Genomic DNA, 20000 nt, shown 5'->3' with positions numbered 1-20000 from the left:
TCAAAGTCTCCGTTTTTTTTTTTTTTTTTTTTTGTCAGTTACGAACATAGAACATGAGAAATAAGGGAAGCTGCAGGAAGTGACCAGTCCCTGTATGAAATATACCTACCTATTTCCACCTATTATCCCCATCCATAAACCCGTCTAATCTTCCCTTAAAGCTCCCTAATGTCCCAGCACTAACAACATGATTACTGAGTCCATTCCACTCGTCTACCACTCTATTTGAGAACCAATTTCTTCCTCTCTCTTGCTATTTTTCTTCTGCACATTTAATCTTGCTTTGTCACATAAGAAATATTTGTACTTTATAAATCTTGTGAAGATTATTTATTTATTTTTTTTCCAGATGCAAAGGTTGAATTGATTATTTTTCCTTATGTTTTCGTCGTTGTTCAACTCTAAATTTTTTTTTTTATTTTGTGATTGCGATTAAATGTTGTTTTTGCTTTATGATTATGTTAAGCTAATGATTCGTGTGTGTGTGTGTGTGTGTGTGTGTGTATGTATGTATGTATGTGTGTGTGTGTGTGTGTGTGTGTGTGTGTGTGTGTGTGTGTGTGTGTGTGTGTGTGTGTGTGTGTGTGTGTGTGTGTGTGTGTATGTCTTTCAGACGTACATGCTCTCTCTCTCTCTCTCTCTCTCTCTCTCTCTCTCTCTCTCTCTCTCTCTCTCTCTCTCTCTCTCTCTTTAACTAATACGTAATGTACTAAAAGTAAAAGAAAAAATAATGTAGAATTCTGTTATACTTGAGCTAAAAATCGTTGACGTGTGTGTGTGTGTGTGTGTGTGTGTGTGTGTGTGTGTGTGTGTGTGTGTGTGCACGCGCACGCTTACCCCACTCTGTCGCCAGCAATAAAAGCAGCAATACTTCCACGTGGAGGGTTTGGAAGATTGTGCTTCTTGTCACTCCTCTGTCTTCCCTCGTCTCATTTTAATTCATCGCCCTCATCCTCCTCCTCCTCCTCCTCCTCTTCTTGATATTTCTTCTTCCCCTGTTCTTATTTTTTTCTTTATCTTCCTCGTTCTCCTCCTCCTCCCTTTCACTTTTGTTTCCTCCTTCCCTTTCCTGTTCTCACCCATTCCATTCATCTCCTGCCTTCGCTCTGTTTTCATTGTGTTCCCTCCTCCTCCTCCTCCTCCTCCTCCCCTTAATATTACCCTCTCCTCTTCCTCTTCGCTCCCTTCCTTCCTCCGTGTTTCTAAGAGTAGTCACTTAGTTACTGTGTTGATTGAAATGTGTTTCTGCTCTGGGCTCTTCTCCTTTTTTAGTCTTTTCTTTTTCATCTCATTTTTATTTGTCATTTTTTTGTTCTTTTTTTTGTCTTCCTGTTTATTAAAATGTACAATATTATTAGTTTGATTTGTTAGATATCAATTTTTTCTCTGTTGTTTGTTTGTGTGTTTATTTTGTTGTCGTTGTTTCGTATTTATGTGTGTATCTATCTCTGTGTTAATCTGTGTACTATCTATCTGTATCTATCAGTCTCTATCTACCTATCTGTCTGTCAGTTCTTATAACCATCTCAATATCTATCTAGCTCTATCTTATTTTTATCAATGTATTTCCATCTATCTATCTATCTACCTATCTAGCTATATGTCTATCTATCAACCAATCTCTCTTATCAACACCTGGTGGCGGGAACATCAATTTTCACTACAAGTTACAACACCAGCACCGTGACCCAAGGACTTCCTTTTTCATCGACCTGTGCTTCCGAGTCGCTCTTTACAGGTGTTCTTTTGGAAAATTAACACGCCGCCCTCACGTCCCTTATTGATCCCTGACTGTGTGTGTGTGTGTGTGTGTGTGTGTGTGTGTGTGTGTGTGTGTGTTTGTTTGTTTGTTTGTTTCATCCCTATTCACCGCTACCACTGTATAACACACACACGCACACACACTTCACAGCTTTCTCCTGTGATTAAGTCCTTTTTTATTCTCTCTCTCTCTCTCTCTCTCTCTCTCTCTCTCTCTCTCTCTCTCTCTCTCTCTCTCTCTCTCTCTCTCTCTCTCTCTCTCTCTCTCTCTCTCTCTCTCTCTCTGTGTCCTAAAGATAATAGTTTTTTTTAGTTACCACTGGCGTGAGGGAAGTGAAAAAAAGGGCCGTTTTCTCTTAAGTTGAATAGAAAATTGTACTTTGACGGCGTTTGGTTGTACAAGTGAAAGAGAGGTGGGAATTGATGGCGGCGGCGGTGGTGGTGGTGGTGGTGGTGGTGGTGGTGAGAATCTGGAATGAGGGATTTTATATAGGGTAGTTTTAGTCGTACTCATAGTTGTGGAAGTGATAGTATTATTATTATTATTATTATTAGTAGTAGTAGTAGTAGTAGTAGTAGTAGTAGTAGTAGTACTTATTGTTGTTGTTGTTGCTGTTGTTGTTTTAGAAATGTTTATTTTATTATAGCAAGCTAATATTCGTATTAAATTAATTTTATTCATTATAGTGTTCAGTTTACAAAAGAGAATGTTCCCAGGCCCCTTGTTGTGCTCCATTAGCCTTAATGATAATGGTGCCTTTGTGTTGAAATAATCACTTACACATGGTAGTTGTTGCAGTTGGTTTTGGTGTTAAATGTAGCAGCAGCAGCAGCAGCAGCAGCAGCAGCAGCAGCAGCAGCAGCAGCAGCAGCAGCAGCAGTAGTAGTAGTAGTAGTAGTAGTAGTAGTAGTAGTAGTAGTAGTAGCAGTAGTGGTAATAGTAGTAGTAGGAGTAATAGTAGTAGTAGTAATAGGAGTAGTAGTAGTAGTAGTAGTAGTAGTGTAGGGAACATGAAGGGACCCCCACGAGTACCTTACATAGGCCATATACCTCTTATAAGACCCTTGGAAAAGCCCACATCCCAGAGAGAGAGAGAGAGAGAGAGAGAGAGAGAGAGAGAGAGAGACTAACACTAACGAAGTTTACATCGCTCTTTACCACTTCAAGCAACTCTGTGTGTATAAATGGGCAAGTGGTTGTAAGTGTTGTGGTCTTAAATATTGGTGATCATTATAGCAGGTGGTCGTAGTTAATAATCGTAAGTGTAATGTGGTCGTAAGTACAAGTGGTCGGAAGTGTGTGGGTGCTCGTAACTGTAAAACGGTCACAAGTGTAGAGCCTCCTGAGTCTAAGCCTTCGTAAGTAAAGGTGGTCGTAAGTGTGAGCAGTGAATAGGTCGTACATGGAAGTAACTATAAGCACAGGTAGTAAGTAGACAGAAATCCATCCAAATAGGTCATAAGTGTGAGTGGTCATAAGTGTAAGCAGCATTAAGTAGATGTAAGTGAACGACCTCGTAGGTGAAGCTGGTTATCAGAGTAGGTCTTACGTGAATAGGTGCTGACAAACTCAAGTGGTAGGAAGGGCAGGTCGTGAGCAGGTCGTGATATTAAATGGACATTACAGCCTGGTACACCACGACCCGGAAGGCAGGAAGGAGGGCTGGAAGACAAGAAATGATAATAAAGACCCTTAATCACACGAAACAAATCTAAAGAAGACCCAAAACTTGAAGAACAAACACAAACCGAGAACAGAATAGAAAGACAAACACTCCAAGGAAAACTAAAGAAGAAAAAAACTGAACAACCAATCAATGAAATATCAGAAGGAAGGAGAGAGAGAGAGAGAGAGAGAGAGAGAGAGAGAGAGAGAGAGAGAGAGAGAGAGAGAGAGAGAGAGAGGGCGGGGGAAGCAAGAAAGAGAGACAAGAACGGAAAAAAAATAAAAAACTTCCTTCCAGTCAAGACAATTAATCAAGGAGAACAAGGAAATACGAGAGACAGGATAATTTACCTTCACTTCCCTGCCTAGTGCCTCGACAGAGATACGACGTATTAAGTCAGACGAGAAGAGAATTTTTACATAATTTTCCACACGATATAACACAGTACCCCCTTAGTCCCTTCCTACACCTTTCCCTTCTCTCCCAACGGCCTCCTTTCCCTTCTCTTTGTCCCTTGGGAGACGTAAGGGAGGGAATATGAAGGATGATTACTGAGGAGAAAGGACCAGAGGGAAAGGAGAGAAGGGAGGAAGAGGTGTACGATAGGAGTGGTAAATAAAGTGGTATGCGAGAATGCGAGGAGGAAAAATCGCGAAAAAGAAAGGGAGAATAATAGAGTGAGAAAGGGATGGTCCGAGGGAGGGAAAAAGAATATGATCGAAAATGAAATGGACAGTGGGAAAGGAGAGAGAGAGAGAGAGAGAGAGAGAGAGAGAGAGAGAGAGAGAGAGAGAGGCTGCAACACCAATTACTAGAAATATGCTTGAAGTATAACTAAAGTGGAAAAATTGGGTTAGTTAGCTACGGATAGAAAATAAATAAATAAATACATAGATACTTATAATCAGAGAGATAGAGAGGCATGTAGATTAATAGATGGATAGATGGATAGACAGAAAGATTACTAGATATATAGATAGATAAACAGATAAGTAGATTATTTAGATACAAAGAAAGAAAAGTAGAGAAACATATAGACACAGGAAAAACAGACAGATAAACAATTTTTCAACTGCAAAGTAAACAAACACCACACACACACTGACTACGAAAACAAACACACACAGACAGACAGACACACAGACAGACAGACAGACAGACAGATAAACACACAGACAAAAACAAGTAACCCACCAACCACACACACACACACACACACACACACACACACACACACACACACACACACACACACACACACACACCAAATAGCATCACCAAACTAACCCACTACTGAACACACCACATCATCACCTTAAGCTCAGTCTCTCAGTAAGGTCTGGTGGTGAGGACGCTGGCTTGGGTGCGAGAGGCTGAGGGGCCCGTCATATACGTGAAGGTCCTTGCTGCCGCTCCTTCCCCTTGACACGAAGACAATGAAGCCGTCACGAGCAAGAGGGAGAGGGAAGGTTATGCGATTATGTTCAGTGATTCTGTGTTGGCGAGACCTCAACATTAGCTTGCAGTTTTAAGGTGAGAGAGAGAGAGAGAGAGAGAGAGAGAGAGAGAGAGAGAGAGAGAGAGAGAGAGAGAGAGAGAGAGAGAGAGAGAGAGAGAGAGAGAGAGAGAGAGAGAGAGAGAGAGAGAGAGAGAGAGAGAGAGAGAGAGAGAGAGAGAGAGAGAGAAGTAGGTCTATTGTGTATCCCTGTATGTGTGTGTGTGTGTGTAGTTTCCTAATTACCCTTCCACGGATTCTATTCTTTTTTTCTTTTGATTAATTTTTCTTTGTCTTTTTTTTTATCTGTTTTCTTTCGCTGGCTTCTGTTTTGCCGCCACTCCAAATGATGACTTTTCTTTGTCACTCTTGAGGCAATGCACTTGAGGCAATGTTACTTAACTCGCTGAGAATTTGTTTGCTTCTTACGTACACGCACAACTCGAGGAAGAATACCCACTCTCTGTGACTAAGTTAAACACACACACACACACACACACACACACACACACACACACACACACACACACACACACACACACACACACACACTGAACAATAGAGAGAGAAAAAAACGCATAAGTAAACATACGTAAGATGCAATACACACATCTACATCTACGTTATACAAACACACGAACAAACAAAGAAATAAGCAAACAAAAATCGTGGTGCTTCGTAGACTTGTAATAACAACAAATATAATTAACAATGAAGAAAGTGTTTTTTTTTTTTTTATTAAAAGTAAAAAAGTAAAATGAAGAAAGTTTTTATTTTTTTCTAAAGACAAATTTTCTCAACACAAAAAATAAAGGTTAGTTTGACCTTCACTAGGCAGCTCTTGAATATTTTCACCTACCATTTGCCATCATCATCATCCATAAATTTATCTAACCTCTTCTTCCTATTCGTCTTCGTATTTATACAGTCCTAACTCTTGCTTCAGATGAGGTGATGCAGTTCATCACAGCCGTGTTGGTGCTGACGTGTCTGCTGCTTTTCGTTCTTCCTTTGTCTTCACTTTTCGTTCCTTTATACTCGTATTCTTAGCACAGAATTGACAATCTTTCCTGGTTAACTTCTTTTTTTTTTCACCAGGAGAAGAATGTTTTTTTTTTTTTGTCCTTGGCCTGTTTTTTTTTTTTTTTCAAGCACAGTGAAAGAAAGAAGCAAAGAAAACTTGTAGTCATTAAAATGCTGTAGAATCTTAACTTATCATTAGGTGAAGAAGGGAAGAAAGGAAATAATCAGTGAATGTAGGCAGGAAAGTGTGGGACATTATAATGCTGCTTTTACCTTCCCTAGCGTGTGGACGGAGCCACCAGTGTGCTGCTCCCCCCTCCCCCTCCCTCGCCCTGCGCCCCCTGCACCACAAACTCCACTCATTAGTCTCATGTGCCGCTGACTGAGGGAACAATCTTAAGCCTAACACAGAGGTATAAGGAAATTATCATATATTAAGAAACCGACTACTTACGAGCACCATTACACAGAAAAAAAATAAAAATAAATAAATAAAATAAATAAAAAGTTCATTGAGATACAAATAGCAAACGAGAATGGACTTTCATGGGGATGAGGAGAAAAGGAAAAAAAAAAAGCCTGGAAAGACAAGGAAAAGAAGATAAGGAAAAAAAAGAGAGAAGGGAATACTGAAAAGGAAAGACAAGAATAGAAAGAGAAGGCACAACTGGAGAGAGAAGAAATGGCTGGAAATACAGGACATGACTGGAAAGAGAGACTGGAAAGAGGTTACAAGTCAGGAACTAGAGGAGAAAAATAAAAAGACTGGACATGACTGGCAAGAGAAGAGAAGACAAGAGAAGGAAGAAAAGACACGACAGGAAAGAGAGGAAATGGCTGGAAAGAGGATACAAAGCTGAAGTAGAACATAAAGCAAGGAGGAGGAGTTAAGGCTGGAGAGAATAGACAAGGGTAAGAAAGGAGAAGACAACCTTGGATACAAGACGACCCTGGAAAGACAAGATTATCCCAGGAAAAAGGAGACAAAGCTGGAAACAGGAGACACAGCTGGGAACAAAATGCAAGGCTAGAGTGAGAAGATAAGACTGGAAAGACAGAACAAGGATGGAAAGTGAAGAAAACAATGGAGAGAGAGAGAGAGAGAGAGAGAGAGAGAGAGAGAGAGAGAGAGAGAGAGAGAGAGAGAGAGAGAGAGAGAGAGTGAGAGAGAGAGAGATAGCAGGATTAGGAAAAAAAATACAAGCTGGAAGAAGAATTAAGTGAGAGGAGAAAAATACAATAATGAAACTAGAATGCAAGACTGGAAATATCGAATAACACAGACAACAAGGCAGAAGAAAACTGCAAAAAATTGCTAAGAACACTTATGAGACTGTAGCCTCTCATAAAATAGATACATAAACAAAAAGCCTTCCTTGTGTTCACATTTTACAAAATGACTATATATATATATATATATATATATATATATATATATATATATATATATATATATATATATATATATATATATATATATATATATATATATATATATATATGAGCCTCGGAAGCCTTGTGGGCAGCGTGGTTTCTATCTCGGCAAGTGAAAATAGTCCTGTTGAGACAACGAAGTGTTTCAGAACGCTGCCACTATTCCTGGTAATATTCTGCCTGGTCTGGTCTCTCTGGCCTTGACCCTCGGAGTCCTTGTGATCAGTATAATGTATCTTATTGTCGTCATGGACTCTCCTCTTCTCACCACGCTCCTTACAAAAAGTGTCTTGTATTTCGATAAACGGTTCTTTTTCTTTCTTGTTTAGAGTTTGGGTACATTTTCTACCTTTCTCTCTCTCTCTCTCTCTCTCTCTCTCTCTCTCTCTCTCTCTCTCTCTCTCTCTCCAGGTGAAATGTGCAGGTACATAGAATGATAATGCATTTAAGGGAGATAGACATATCAAGAAGACTGGAACACACACACACACACACACACACACACACACACACACACACACACACACACACACACACACACACACACACACAAGTGCAAAGATGGAAAAAAAACATGAAAAGTGGATAGGCTCAGTAAGAGTCGTATTTTTTGTTTTTTGAGTTGAGTTGAGAGAGAGAGAGAGAGAGAGAGAGAGAGAGAGAGAGAGAGAGAGAGAGAGAGAGAGAGAGAGAGAGAAAACTGGTGTGAAGGGAAGAGGGAGACTCAGCGCGATACTTTTTTCCACTCACGTGCCTTTCTCTCTCTCTCTCTCTCTCTCTCTCTCTCTCTCTCTCTCTCTCTCTCTCTCTCTCTCTCTCTCTCTCTCTCTCTCTCTCTCTACCACTAAAACAGCAGGCGGTCTGGCGTTACGAAGGATAATTTAGTAATAATATATAAATTTTCACTGTAATTGCGAGAGAGAGAGAGAGAGAGAGAGAGAGAGAGAGAGAGAGAGAGAGAGAGAGAGAGAGAGAGAGAGAGAGAGAGAGAGAGAGAGAGACTACACTGAATAAGAGACTGATATGAACAACATGCCATGGAATAAAAACATCACCAAAAAAGTCAATATGTGTTGATGTGAATTTAGTGAAATGTCCTACCTTATCGTACTGTGGTGGTGGTGGTGGTGGTGGTGGTGGTGGTGGTGGTGGTGGTGGTGGTTCTAATGTCTATTCCTTCTCGTTATGGAATATATGTTTCCTCTTAATTAAGTGGTAATTTAATACAGCAAGAAATTTAGGTCCTTGTGTGTGTGTGTGTGTGTGTGTGTGTGTGTGTGTGTGTGTGTGTGTGTGTATGTCTGTGTGTGTGTGTTTTTGACTGTATGTATGTCTGTGTGTGTGTGTGTGTGTGTGTGTGTGTGTGTGTGTGTGTGTGTGTGTGTGTGTGTGGTACGTGTAATCCTTCATACATGTATAATTTTTATTTTTACAACTAATTTTTTTTATTATTATTTTCCATGTTCAATGTTTTTTTTTCTTGTTTATCTTTGTTTTGCTTGTTTCTGTTTATTATTGTTTTGTCTCATTTTTATTCGTTTCTTTTTTATTCTAATTGTTATTCATCATATTCCTTTCTCTCCTCCTCCTCCTCCTCCTCCTCCTCCACTTCATCATCTCCCCCTCCATCCTCCTTTCCTTCCTGGTCAGGTTTTCTCTCCACAGCTGCAGAAGGCACACTGATTTCTCTCTCTCTCTCTCTCTCTCTCTCTCTCTCCTCCTGCACACAACCAGATTTTAGGTTCGGTTTCCAGAACATTAATTTTGTATTTTTCCACCACGAAGGAAATTTGTCGAGAGAGAGAGAGAGAGAGAGAGAGAGAGAGAGAGAGAGAGAGAGAGAGAGAGAGAGAGAGAGAGAGAGAGAGAGAGAGAGAGAGAGAGAGCATCGTTTTCCATTTTTATATTCTGGAATTCATTATATTTTGATGGTGCACTATTTAAATGTGCTGCTTTTGTCCTTCATTAGATATGGAGTTGCTGATTTTACTGTTTGCAGCGACTCGGCAGTGACTTAGTAGTGACAGCGACTTAATAGTGACTTACAGTGATTTGGCAGTTACTCAGCAGTGACTTAACGTTGACCTATGAGTGACTTAGCAGTGACTTGAAATGACAGTGAATTTACGATATCGTATAGTTATATAGCAAGGTATTAAAAGGAATTTCGCGATGACAGTGACTTAGCAGTGTCTTAGCAGTGACATTGAGTTTGCAGTGTGTGGTAATTATTGCACATTTGCAACACTGATTGGCGTTACTGTTTTCACGTTTGGTAGCACTGTGTATCGTCAGTCACAATGGTACCACAGGCCAGTGCAGACCTAGCTGTTTCCTTCTGTTAATGTGTGAGTTTGTGTGTGTATTTATGTTGTTTTGTCCTGTTATGTACTGTGTTCGTGCTGTGTTGCATGATTGTCATTAATTGTTTATATTGAGTTAATGTGTTGTGTAATTGTCGGTAGTTATTTTTGTCTGCATCTGTAACAGATATGAGAGCCTGGTATTTTGTTGAATAAAGTTTGGTGTTGCCACCAAGCGTTTCAGTCTCATTACAATTTATTCAACAAAATTCCCGTCATGGCTAAGTTGCTTAACTAGAGTAAATACACTTGAGAAAAGTAATATACGTGGGGAAAAGGTTTTCAGTTCAGGTTTCCCATGAGATGGAAGTAAAAGGCATGTAGAAAGGTTTGTGTAAGCAATTACAGATTCAATTATGGTAAAATGTTTGTGGGAAAGGAAAATTTCTACATGTGAAGTGTCTTGTTGGGGCAATGGAAGTAAGTGAAAAGAAGGAGAGGCTTTGCTGAGTTTAGCCATGTCTGAGTATTTTATTTATTTTTTTTTTATGTAAGAAGGACACTGGCCAAGGGCAACAAAAATAAATTAAAAAAATGCCCACTGAAATGCCAGTCCCGTAAAAGGATCAAGGCAGTGGTCAAAAATTGGTGGATAAGTGTCTTGAAACCTCCCTCTTGAAGGAATTCAAGTCTTAGGAAGGTGGAAATACAGAAGCAGGCAGGGAGTTCCAGAGTTTACCAGAGAAAGGGATGAATGATTGAGAATACTGGTTAACTCTTACGTTAGAGAGGTGGACAGAATAGGAGTGAGAGAAAGAAGAAAGTCTTGTGCAGCGAGGCCGCGGAAGGAGGGGAGGCATGCAGTTAGCAAGATCAAAAGAGCAGTTAGCATGAAAATAGCGGTAGAAGACAGCTAGATATGCAACATTTTGGCGGTGAGAGAGAGGCTGAAGAAAGTCAGTTAGAGGAGAGGAGTTGATGAGACGAAAAGCTTTTGATTCCACCCTGTCTAGAAGAGCAGTATGAGTGGAACCCCCCCAGACATGTGAAGCATACTCCATACATGGACGGATAAGGCCCTTGTACAGAGTTAGCAGCTGGGGGGGTGAGAAAAACTGGCGGAGACGTCTCAGAACACCTAACTTCATAGAAGCTGTTTTAGCTAGAGATGAGATGTGAAGTTTCCAGTTCAGATTATAAGTAAAGGACAGACCGAGGATGTTCACTGTACGTGATTAGGATAGAGTTGTGAGAATATTTTTTTTTATTTCTATTCATATTTCAATAGTTTTAGAAATAATACCTTCACATATAGCATGTGACATGGAGGGTGTATTTCACCTGTTAATTTTAAGGGTAATTTTTATAGTGTGTGCCCCTTACTTTCCGTTTTCTTTCACGGTTAAGGCTGTCTATTGTTCTCTCTTATGATAGACTACGGCATCTCGCCTCGAGTCGATTCACCTCGCAAATTTTGCACATTTTCATTCTTATCTCTGTTATATTTGTGTACTTTAATTGCTAAACTGGGTGTATACCTTGAAGGGACACTGCTAATGTGTCATGCGTATAATCACATTGAAGAAAGTAGCCTATCATGTTTACGGATTCAGGTTTTTTTTTTTCCTCTCAAAGTCCACCAGATTTATACATTTAATATGTGAAAGAAGTGGTTGTAACCCCCTTAGAGGGCTGGGGATCCACCTACCATAGCTCCACAACACAGGGTTACCAAGCAGCCCTTCGCATGAGGCCCCAGAATGCCAAAAACAGCACTTGTTATGCGAGGAAAAAATATTGAGTGACTTGTGATGTCAAAGTAAAAAATGAATAAGGGAGAGGAAAGGAAATATTTTGATCAGCACGTAACAAATGAAATATCTTAACACAGTACAGTTGATAATGAAACACTGGGTCACTGCATGCGAAGCACCACAGAGAGCACCGTTTCTCACATCTTGATCAAGCACCAAATAAACACATGAAACACGAGATGTGAAGACGATAGTAATTGCTAGAACGATTCTAAGTATTACTCATGACCATGATGAGGTACAAAGCAACCAGCCACCCGCCTGCTGCCTTCATGGCTCCACTATCTGAGAGTGCAACACCTCGGCACACGAGCCTCCTGCTGTCTCCCACTGTCTGCCTGCTGTGTGCCTGCGCTTCGCCTTACCTTCGGTGCGCTACACATATCTACGTACACATATCTACGTTCATAAGGTCTATATCTCGCTTCAGAAATTCAGGATACTCACTCCTACAAAAGGGTGTCCGTCAGCTCCCCTGCGCCACTAACCACCGAGGCACTGAGGGAAGCAGCGCCACTCACGCAGTCATCACTCTTAACCTTGGCACCAGACTGAGTGTTGTGTTGGGCCAACACTCAAGAGGATGGCCTCGTCTCCGCGTGTGCTGTCGTTAACCTCAACAGCTCAATGAGGGCTGTCTTGGGAGGCCAGACTGCTTGCGCCGTCATTGTTCTTGTGGAGGGCGGTGACGCGGCTGGTGTCAGTACTGCAAGAAATGTCATTTAAAACCCCTATAACTTCCACTACAACCTCCTGTCAGTGATGCAGATATCTTGTTAATTTGTCACTGGAACCACAACAACACCATTAAAAACCCCTATAACTTCCACTACAACATACTGAAATAGTGTTTCTCCTGTCAGTAATGCAGAAATCTGTCACTAGAACCTTAAAAAAACATTCCTACCCCCCCCCCTCTCTCTCTCTCTCTCTCTCTCTCTCTCTCTCTCTCTCTCTCTCTCTCTCTCTCTCTCTCTCTCTCTCTCTCTCTCTCGCACACATCCCCCTCTTCGTCTTTTAATGTCCCTAAGTGTTTTTATCTTTAATTCTCTTCATTTCTCTCTTTTTCTCATCTATTTTTATCACCTACCCACTCGCCTCTCACTCTCTCACTCTCTCACACTACCCCTCTCACTCTCAATGTCCCTTCGTTTTCCTATCTTTAATTCTCTTCATTTCTCTCTTTCTTCTCATCTCTTTCTGCCACCTACCTACTCCTATCTCTCTCTCTCTCTCTCTCTCTCTCTCTCTCCTCTCTCTCTCTCTCTCTCTCTCTCTCTCTCTCTCTCTCTCTCTCTGCAGCCAAGACAAACAAGGAAGGAAAACAAGAAGCCTGCAAACCATTTCAGAAGATGGATTGAAAAAAATGCAAGAATGGTAAGTAGCAGTAGTAGTGGTAGTAGTAGTAGTAGTAGTAGTAGTAGTAGTAGTAGTAATAGATATTGGGCATGGCAGTGTGTGTGTGTGTGTGTGTGTGTGTGTGACTCACAACACGCAACGAGCCCTTTAGAAAGATGTGTGTTAAGAAGGACGTGCCCTATCTATCTATATTTATAGAAAAGATGGGTGAAGGAAGAATAATATGAGTATAAGAGGATAGTGAGAAATAATGAAAGAAGTATAAGATTAAAGATGGTGGGCTGTCCACCTTGCTATTTTACTTACTGATGTTATACTGTGTATTATGTGTTTGTGAGAATGTTTGTGTTCTGTGTGCTGACTTCATGTGATGGCACGGGCCGCGATTGTTCTCCCTGTTACACCGCAGGCGAGTCGAGAGAGACTCTACCACTACTCCCTCGCCGACACCACACAACTCTTACCCCCTATAGGTAGGTCCCCGGGTGTCGGCGACTCAGGATGAGGTGCAACCCCCTCCCCATCTACCGCTTGCTGGGGGCCAGCAAGCCCTACCAGTGGCCAGTACCCCTCGGCTGTGCACTACGGTGTGGTGAACACCGGCTTGGCATACCCCCTCACCGCCGACTCAGGGCGCGGAGTGGGGAGAGAGGAGGCCAGCTACGAGTCCCATGTGAAGCATGTGTGTGTGTGTGTGCTGTTTAGAGTGTTGGAGTTACATAATATTCTTTCCTTTCCAGATGCCCCGTGTGTGCTGAGTTTTTGTGTTTGGCCATCTTCAGGAATACAGTGAGTAAAGGTAAGTGTTTTAAGGTGAGTATGTTTCCTTTATTTTCGGTTTGTTAATATATTGGGTTGGGTATTGTTTTGCATGCCTGTAGGCTGCCGCGCTTTCCTTACCGCCGGGGGCACGTCCTCCTCAGGACGTGCCCCCGGCGGTAAGGAAAGCGCGGCAGAGACTTGGGGGTGCGGAGAGGACGGAGAGGGAGCGAGCCGGGAGAGGAAGCTTTACATTAACGGCTGTGTTATCAATGGCTGGAGGCAACAGGCTTTTTAAATGACCCACGGCGAGTGAGCGAGTTGTCTATACCATGGAATCCGAACGGAATTCATACAAAGTTGGAGAAAACTCAAGTGTTGCGAGTGCTGACCAGTATGGTGTTGTGGGAAGTAAAGCCAGCCTGCCAGTGTACGGCTCCCCGGCTACGTATCATGTCTCAGTGAGGTGGCTGGGTGGTGCAGCCGAGGGGCGGGGCGGGGCGGGGTAGTGTTGTGGTGTGTGTAAAGCGTTGTTAAGCTCACTGGTTCATGGCGTGGGTGAACGTCAGCACCCCAGTGCTAGACAACCCTCCCTGCCCCTGGAGCAAGTCAAGGCTGTGATGTCAGCACACACGTCAGCACCCCAGTGCTAGACAACCCTCCCTGCCCCTGGAGCAAGTCAAGGCTGTGATGTCAGCACACACGTCAGCACCCCAGTGCTAGACAACCCTCCCTGCCCCTGGAGCAAGTCAAGGCTGTGATGTCAGCACACACGTCAGCACCCCTGTGCTAGACAACCCTCCCTGCCCCTGGAGCAAGTCAAGGCTCTGATGTCAGCACACACGTCAGCACCCCAGTGCTAGACAACCCTCCCTGCCCTTGGAGCAAGTCAAGGCTCTGATGTCAGCACACACGTCAGCACCCCATGGCTAGACAACCCTCCCTGCCCCTGGAGCAAGTCAAGGCTCTGATGTCAGCACACACGTCAGCACCCCAGTGCTAGACAATCCTCCCTACCCCTGGAACAAGTCAAGGCTCTGATGTCAGTCAGCACACATGTCAGCACCCCAGTGCTAGACAACCCTCCCTATCCCTGGAACAAGTCAAGGCTCTGATGTCAGCACACACGTCAGCACCCCAGTGCTAGACAACCCTCCCTACCCCTAGAACAAGTCAAGGCTGTGATGTCAGCACACACGTCAGCACCCCAGTGCTAGACAACCCTCCCTACCCCTAGAACAAGTCAAGGCTGTGATGTCAGCACACACGTCAGCACCCCAGTGCTAGACAACCCTCCCTGCCCCTGGAGCAAGTCAAGGCTGTGATGTCAGCACACACGTCAGCACCCCAGTGCTAGACAACCCTCCCTGCCCCTGGAGCAAGTCAAGGCTGTGATGTCAGCACACACGTCAGCACCCCAGTGCTAGACAACCCTCCCTGCCCCTGGAGCAAGTCAAGGCTGTGATGTCAGCACACACGTCAGCACCCCAGTGCTAGACAACCCTCCCTGCCCCTGGAGCAAGTCAAGGCTGTGATGTCAGCACACACGTCAGCACCCCAGTGCTAGACAACCCTCCCTGCCCCTGGAGCAAGTCAAGGCTGTGATGTCAGCACACACGTCAGCACCCCAGTGCTAGACAACCCTCCCTGCCCCTGGAGCAAGTCAAGGCTGTGATGTCAGCACACACGTCAGCACCCCAGTGCTAGACAACCCTCCCTGCCCCTGGAGCAAGTCAAGGCTGTGATGTCAGCACACACGTCAGCACCCCAGTGCTAGACAACCCTCCCTGCCCCTGGAGCAAGTCAAGGCTGTGATGTCAGCACACACGTCAGCACCCCAGTGCTAGACAACCCTCCCTGCCCCTGGAGCAAGTCAAGGCTGTGAGGCCAGACAATTTGTGGTCAATAAACTTATCTATCTGTGTGTGTGTTTGTGTGTGTGTGTGTGTGTGTGTGTGTGTGTTTTCAAGGTGTTTTGGAAAGGATAGGGATGTTTTTGTTATTGTTGTTGTTGTTTGTGATGTTTTTTGCATGTTGTTCTATTTCCTGGGTGTTTTTGGGAGAGATAACTGGGTTACTGATTTTTTAGGGCGGTGTTTCATCAGCAAATATATATAGATGGCGCAGCTGGCGTCACTGCAAATATATAGATGGCGCAGCTGGCGTCACTGCAAATATATAGATGGCGCAGCTGGCGTCACTGCAAATATATAGATGGCGCAGCTGGCGTCACTGCAAATATATAGATGGCGCAGCTGGCATCACTGCAAATATATAGATGGCGCAGCTGGCGTCACTGCAAATAAAGGCATTGCATAAATGGTCTGTCTGGCGCTATAATGCTTCATCAGTGACCAACAAAATAAACACTCTATGTATTATCTTCATCGCTAATCCTTGGTGTTAGTTGTCAGTTGCTGAAATGAACAAGGCCAGCCTCCAGGAAGGTGGTGACTGTGAAGCCGTGTCGGCAGCCATCTTGGAACATTTGTATCGATGTGATGTAATCTTATGTATAGATGTGTGTGGGCGTGTTTAGGCGTGTGTGGGCGTGTGTGTGGAGGTGTGGATACGTACAGGCATGTTTGGGTGTGTGTGGGTGCATGTGGCCTTAAGTGGGCGTCTGTGGGCGTGCATTTCCTTACGTAGGCGTGTGTGGAAGCAAGTATGGTTTTATGTGGGCGTATGTATGGATGCGTATGGGCGTGTATGAATGCCTGTGGATGCGTGTGGGTGTGTGGGCTCGCGTGGGCGTGTATTTCCTTGCGTGGGCGTGTGTATGTATAGCTTTATGTGGGCGTGTGTATGGACGAATGAATACGTATGGGCGTGTGTGAACGGCTGTGGATACTACATGTGTGTGTATATGGACGTGTGTGGGCGTGTAGTGAAGCACGCATGGCTTCGTGTGGCGTGTGTGGGCGAATTGAAGGGTCCAGCTCCGTTGGCAGCCCGCCATGAAAACATGACGTCATCGAGAGTCGAGACCCAGACCGAGACCTTCCCTCCTCCTCTGTGTCTTTTGGTCGATGTTTCCCAAAATTTCCAATGTTTTTCGGCCACTTCCGGGTAATTAGATATACTACTACTACTACTACTACTGCACCACCTGTCTTGCCCCACTGCCGCCCGCTGATGCACCACCTGTCCTGTCCCACCGCCACCCTCTCGTGCATCACCTCTTATCCTGCCCCGCCGCCGCCTGCTGGTGCACCAACTCTTGTCCTGCCCCACTGCCGCCCGCTGGTGCACCACCTCCTGTCCTGCCCCGCCGCCGCCCGCTGGTGCACCACCTGTCCTACCACGCCGCCACCCTTTGGGGTTGGTGTGTGTGTGTGTGTGTGTCAAGGTGGCGGCCAGGTCACTTTACAGCTGACTGTGCTCCGAGTTTTTGCCATTTTGTGGGTTCCTGAGGGCTCCTGGAGATCCAGACGACATCTCACGTTATATGAATGCAGTAAGACCTTAGTGAGCAACTTTCGTCTTGGCAGTGGGAACCCAGAAGATAGAAGGAGTCGTAAAAAGAAGCTGCCGTCTGGGAAAACACTTCCTCAAATCGCCAACTCCTGCCGGCGCTTGTGCAGTAGGGGTTTGACGTCACACCGTTACCATGGCAACCAAACAGCTGTCAGACTTGCATAAATTTCAGCGTAATCAACTAGCAAAGATTAACAAAGAAGATTTAATAGACTCCATACTAGCATCTGACGCACAAGATGGTGAGCTGGCTAAACTGAACAAGACACTTGACGAGGTTATGAATGAAGTTAAATTACTGAGAGACATGATTACTTCCCCAGAGAGTACACTGAACCAGAACTACACCGAACTCGAGGCTCAGGTCGACAAGCAGGCTGAGGTAATGGTGAAGCAGCAGCAGTTCTTAGAAGCACTTGATTGAAAAGAGCGAGAGGCGAACATCATTATCTTGGGTGTACCGGATGAACACGACACACTGGAAGGTGCCGCGCATGACGAGGAGAAAATGAGCAAGATTTGGTCCAAAATGGGTGTAGGCAGTGTGAGTGGTACTCATCGTCGGCTGGGTAACAACACTTCACTCGGCACCAGGCGACGTCCCATCCTGTTCACGCTGGCTGATGAGGGACAACGCAGTACCATCCTGGACAACGCCAACCGCTTGAAGACATCTGGTGACAATTACAACAAGATTTATGTCAAGGAGGATGTCCACCCTTGTGTGAGGAGGGAGTGGCGACGATTACGGGAAGCAGAGACGACAGAGAAGGCACGACCAGAGAATGCAGGCTGTGCGGTACGTCTGGACACGAGGGAAGGGAAGCTGTATAGGGATGCAGATGTGATTGATAGCTGGAATCCTCAGTTTTTTTTAACATCACCACAGCATACAAGAAAGATAAGATCAATGTCGTGGAACACAGGTGGAGTGCGCACAAAGTTAGAAAAGGCAGATGTACAACAGATGTTACATGATTACGACATAATTTGTATTAATGAAGTTAAAACAGCTATGCCAGTGTCTTTCCCAGGTTTTGTGACGTGTAAGAGTAAAGAAGTTGGTGCTGCAGAGCGAGGTGGAACAGTTGTATGTATTAACAACTGGTCATCTACTTCAGTATTTGATGTTGACACAAGCACGGGAGATCAAGTTTGGATGCAATTTCGCAATGTTGAGGGTGAACCATTTGCCTTTTGTTACATTCCTCCTTGTGACTCTCCGTATTACTCCCATGGCTTACTTGCCTCTATTCAAGTGAAGGTAAATTTTAGGTACATGCATAAAGGATATTTCATTGTTGGTGACATGAATGCGAGATTTGGGAACAGTGTGAGGCAATTATTGTCATTAACAGAGATACCTGATGTGAACAACATGTCATACCCAGTGATCCACGATGATGTAAACAGTGCTGGTGACAATGCTGAGGTGTTGTCTGCTATGTGCATCGATAACAAATTACTTGTCATTAATAACCTCATGTGTGGTGACAGACATTTTCCTGGTGACAAAACATTCAGAACACGTGACACTTGGATCTCAGAGGTAGACACACGTGTGTAGCGTCTCCATCTCTGATTGACTGTTAAGCGATTGTACCGTGTTAAGGCGAGGTGATCTGCCTTCCGATCATGCCCCCATTACAGTAACGGTAACTTGTACAGGTGTAGATGTGGGGAGTCTCAGGACGAGGGCTGCGTCACTGGGAGATCACGCAACCCTTCATGGCAATGCAGCAACAATTGTTTATTAAGGAAGTCTCTAAAATTTCACAGAATCAAAAAAGAAAGATTTGTGCAAGACATTATGCAAAGGATGTCTCATGGCGAAGATACTGATGTTGACGCCTTTGACAAATGTATTAGTGATGTACTGTATTCGTGTGTGGAGGACAGTTTAGACAGTGGTGACAGAGCAACAATGACAGGTAGTTGCAATCCTGGTAGGAGGGAAAGACTGCTGAGTGAGTCAGATGATGCAGCAGTATGGAGAGCTACTGACTGGAAAGGCGACTTTAACATTGATAGAACTGATGACAATTTGTGCCCCAGTGATGATGATTTTAAATGTCACTCTGAGTCTGTGCTGGACCGAGAGGATGTGCACAATGATAATGCAGATGATGTAACAACTCCACCAACAACAAATGTCACTATCCCAATCACTAAACAATTCTGTATTTAAGTTCTCCTCTACGGCAGAATCGAACTGGGAACCTTAGCGCACGGGTAAAGGACTGTGCCAAAGAGCTACCTGGCGTACAAAGAGAGAGAGAGAGAGAGAGAGAGAGAGAGAGAGAGAGAGAGCCTGGTGTGTTCCATCGCCTCGGGTCACGTGTCAGTGTTCAGCCTGCCCAGTCTCCGCCAGCTCATTGACATTGATTTCCTTCCTCTCGTCAACCTCAGGTAAAGAACAGTCGATAGTTCGATAGTCAGTGGTCGTGGCGGATAGTCTAGTGGGCAAAGGATGCGTGTGTGTGTCCTTGTGCCTTGTGACTATTCTTGATCTTTTTCCTCGGATAGTTTTTGAGTTAGAGGTGAAAGTTTAATGGCTTCTTAAGATACTGCTGCTGCTGCTGCTGCTACTATTACTACTACTACTACTACTACTACTACTACTACTACTACTACTACGATTCTTCTTTCCCACTCCTCCTCCTTCACTTCCTATTACTACTACTACTACTAATACTAATACTACTAATACTGTAATTGTAGTAGTAATAGTAGTAGTAGTAGTGTTGGTGGTGGTCAAGTAGTCGTGCTAGTTACTGTAGGTATTTTTTTCATTTTAATATTTGTTAATATTGCTACTACTTCTACTACTACTACTACTACTACTACTACTACTACTACTACTACTACTACTACTACTACTACTACAGCTACTGTTGCACTAATACTA

The 20000-nt window shown here is 43.9% G+C and overlaps 1 protein-coding gene across 2 annotated transcripts in view; it reads left to right on the top strand.

Annotated features, from left to right (window-relative positions):
- Nucleotides 1-20000, top strand: part of LOC135097335 (uncharacterized) — a 119273-nt gene that overhangs the window by 82735 nt on the left and 16538 nt on the right. The window contains exon 2 of one of the 2 annotated variants that reach the window (XM_063999131.1): nucleotides 13597-13655. The gene's annotated coding sequence lies outside the window, so the exon portion shown is untranslated. Of the gene's footprint in view, nucleotides 1-13596; nucleotides 13656-19406; nucleotides 19502-20000 lie in introns of those variants that run through there. The other variant, XM_063999132.1, reaches the window with a different exon arrangement.

This window comes from Scylla paramamosain, unplaced genomic scaffold, assembly GCF_035594125.1.
Source record: "Scylla paramamosain isolate STU-SP2022 unplaced genomic scaffold, ASM3559412v1 Contig17, whole genome shotgun sequence".
In the NCBI taxonomy this organism is placed as follows: Eukaryota; Metazoa; Arthropoda; class Malacostraca; order Decapoda; family Portunidae; genus Scylla; species Scylla paramamosain.
This window is presented reverse-complemented; position numbering and strand designations above follow the sequence as displayed.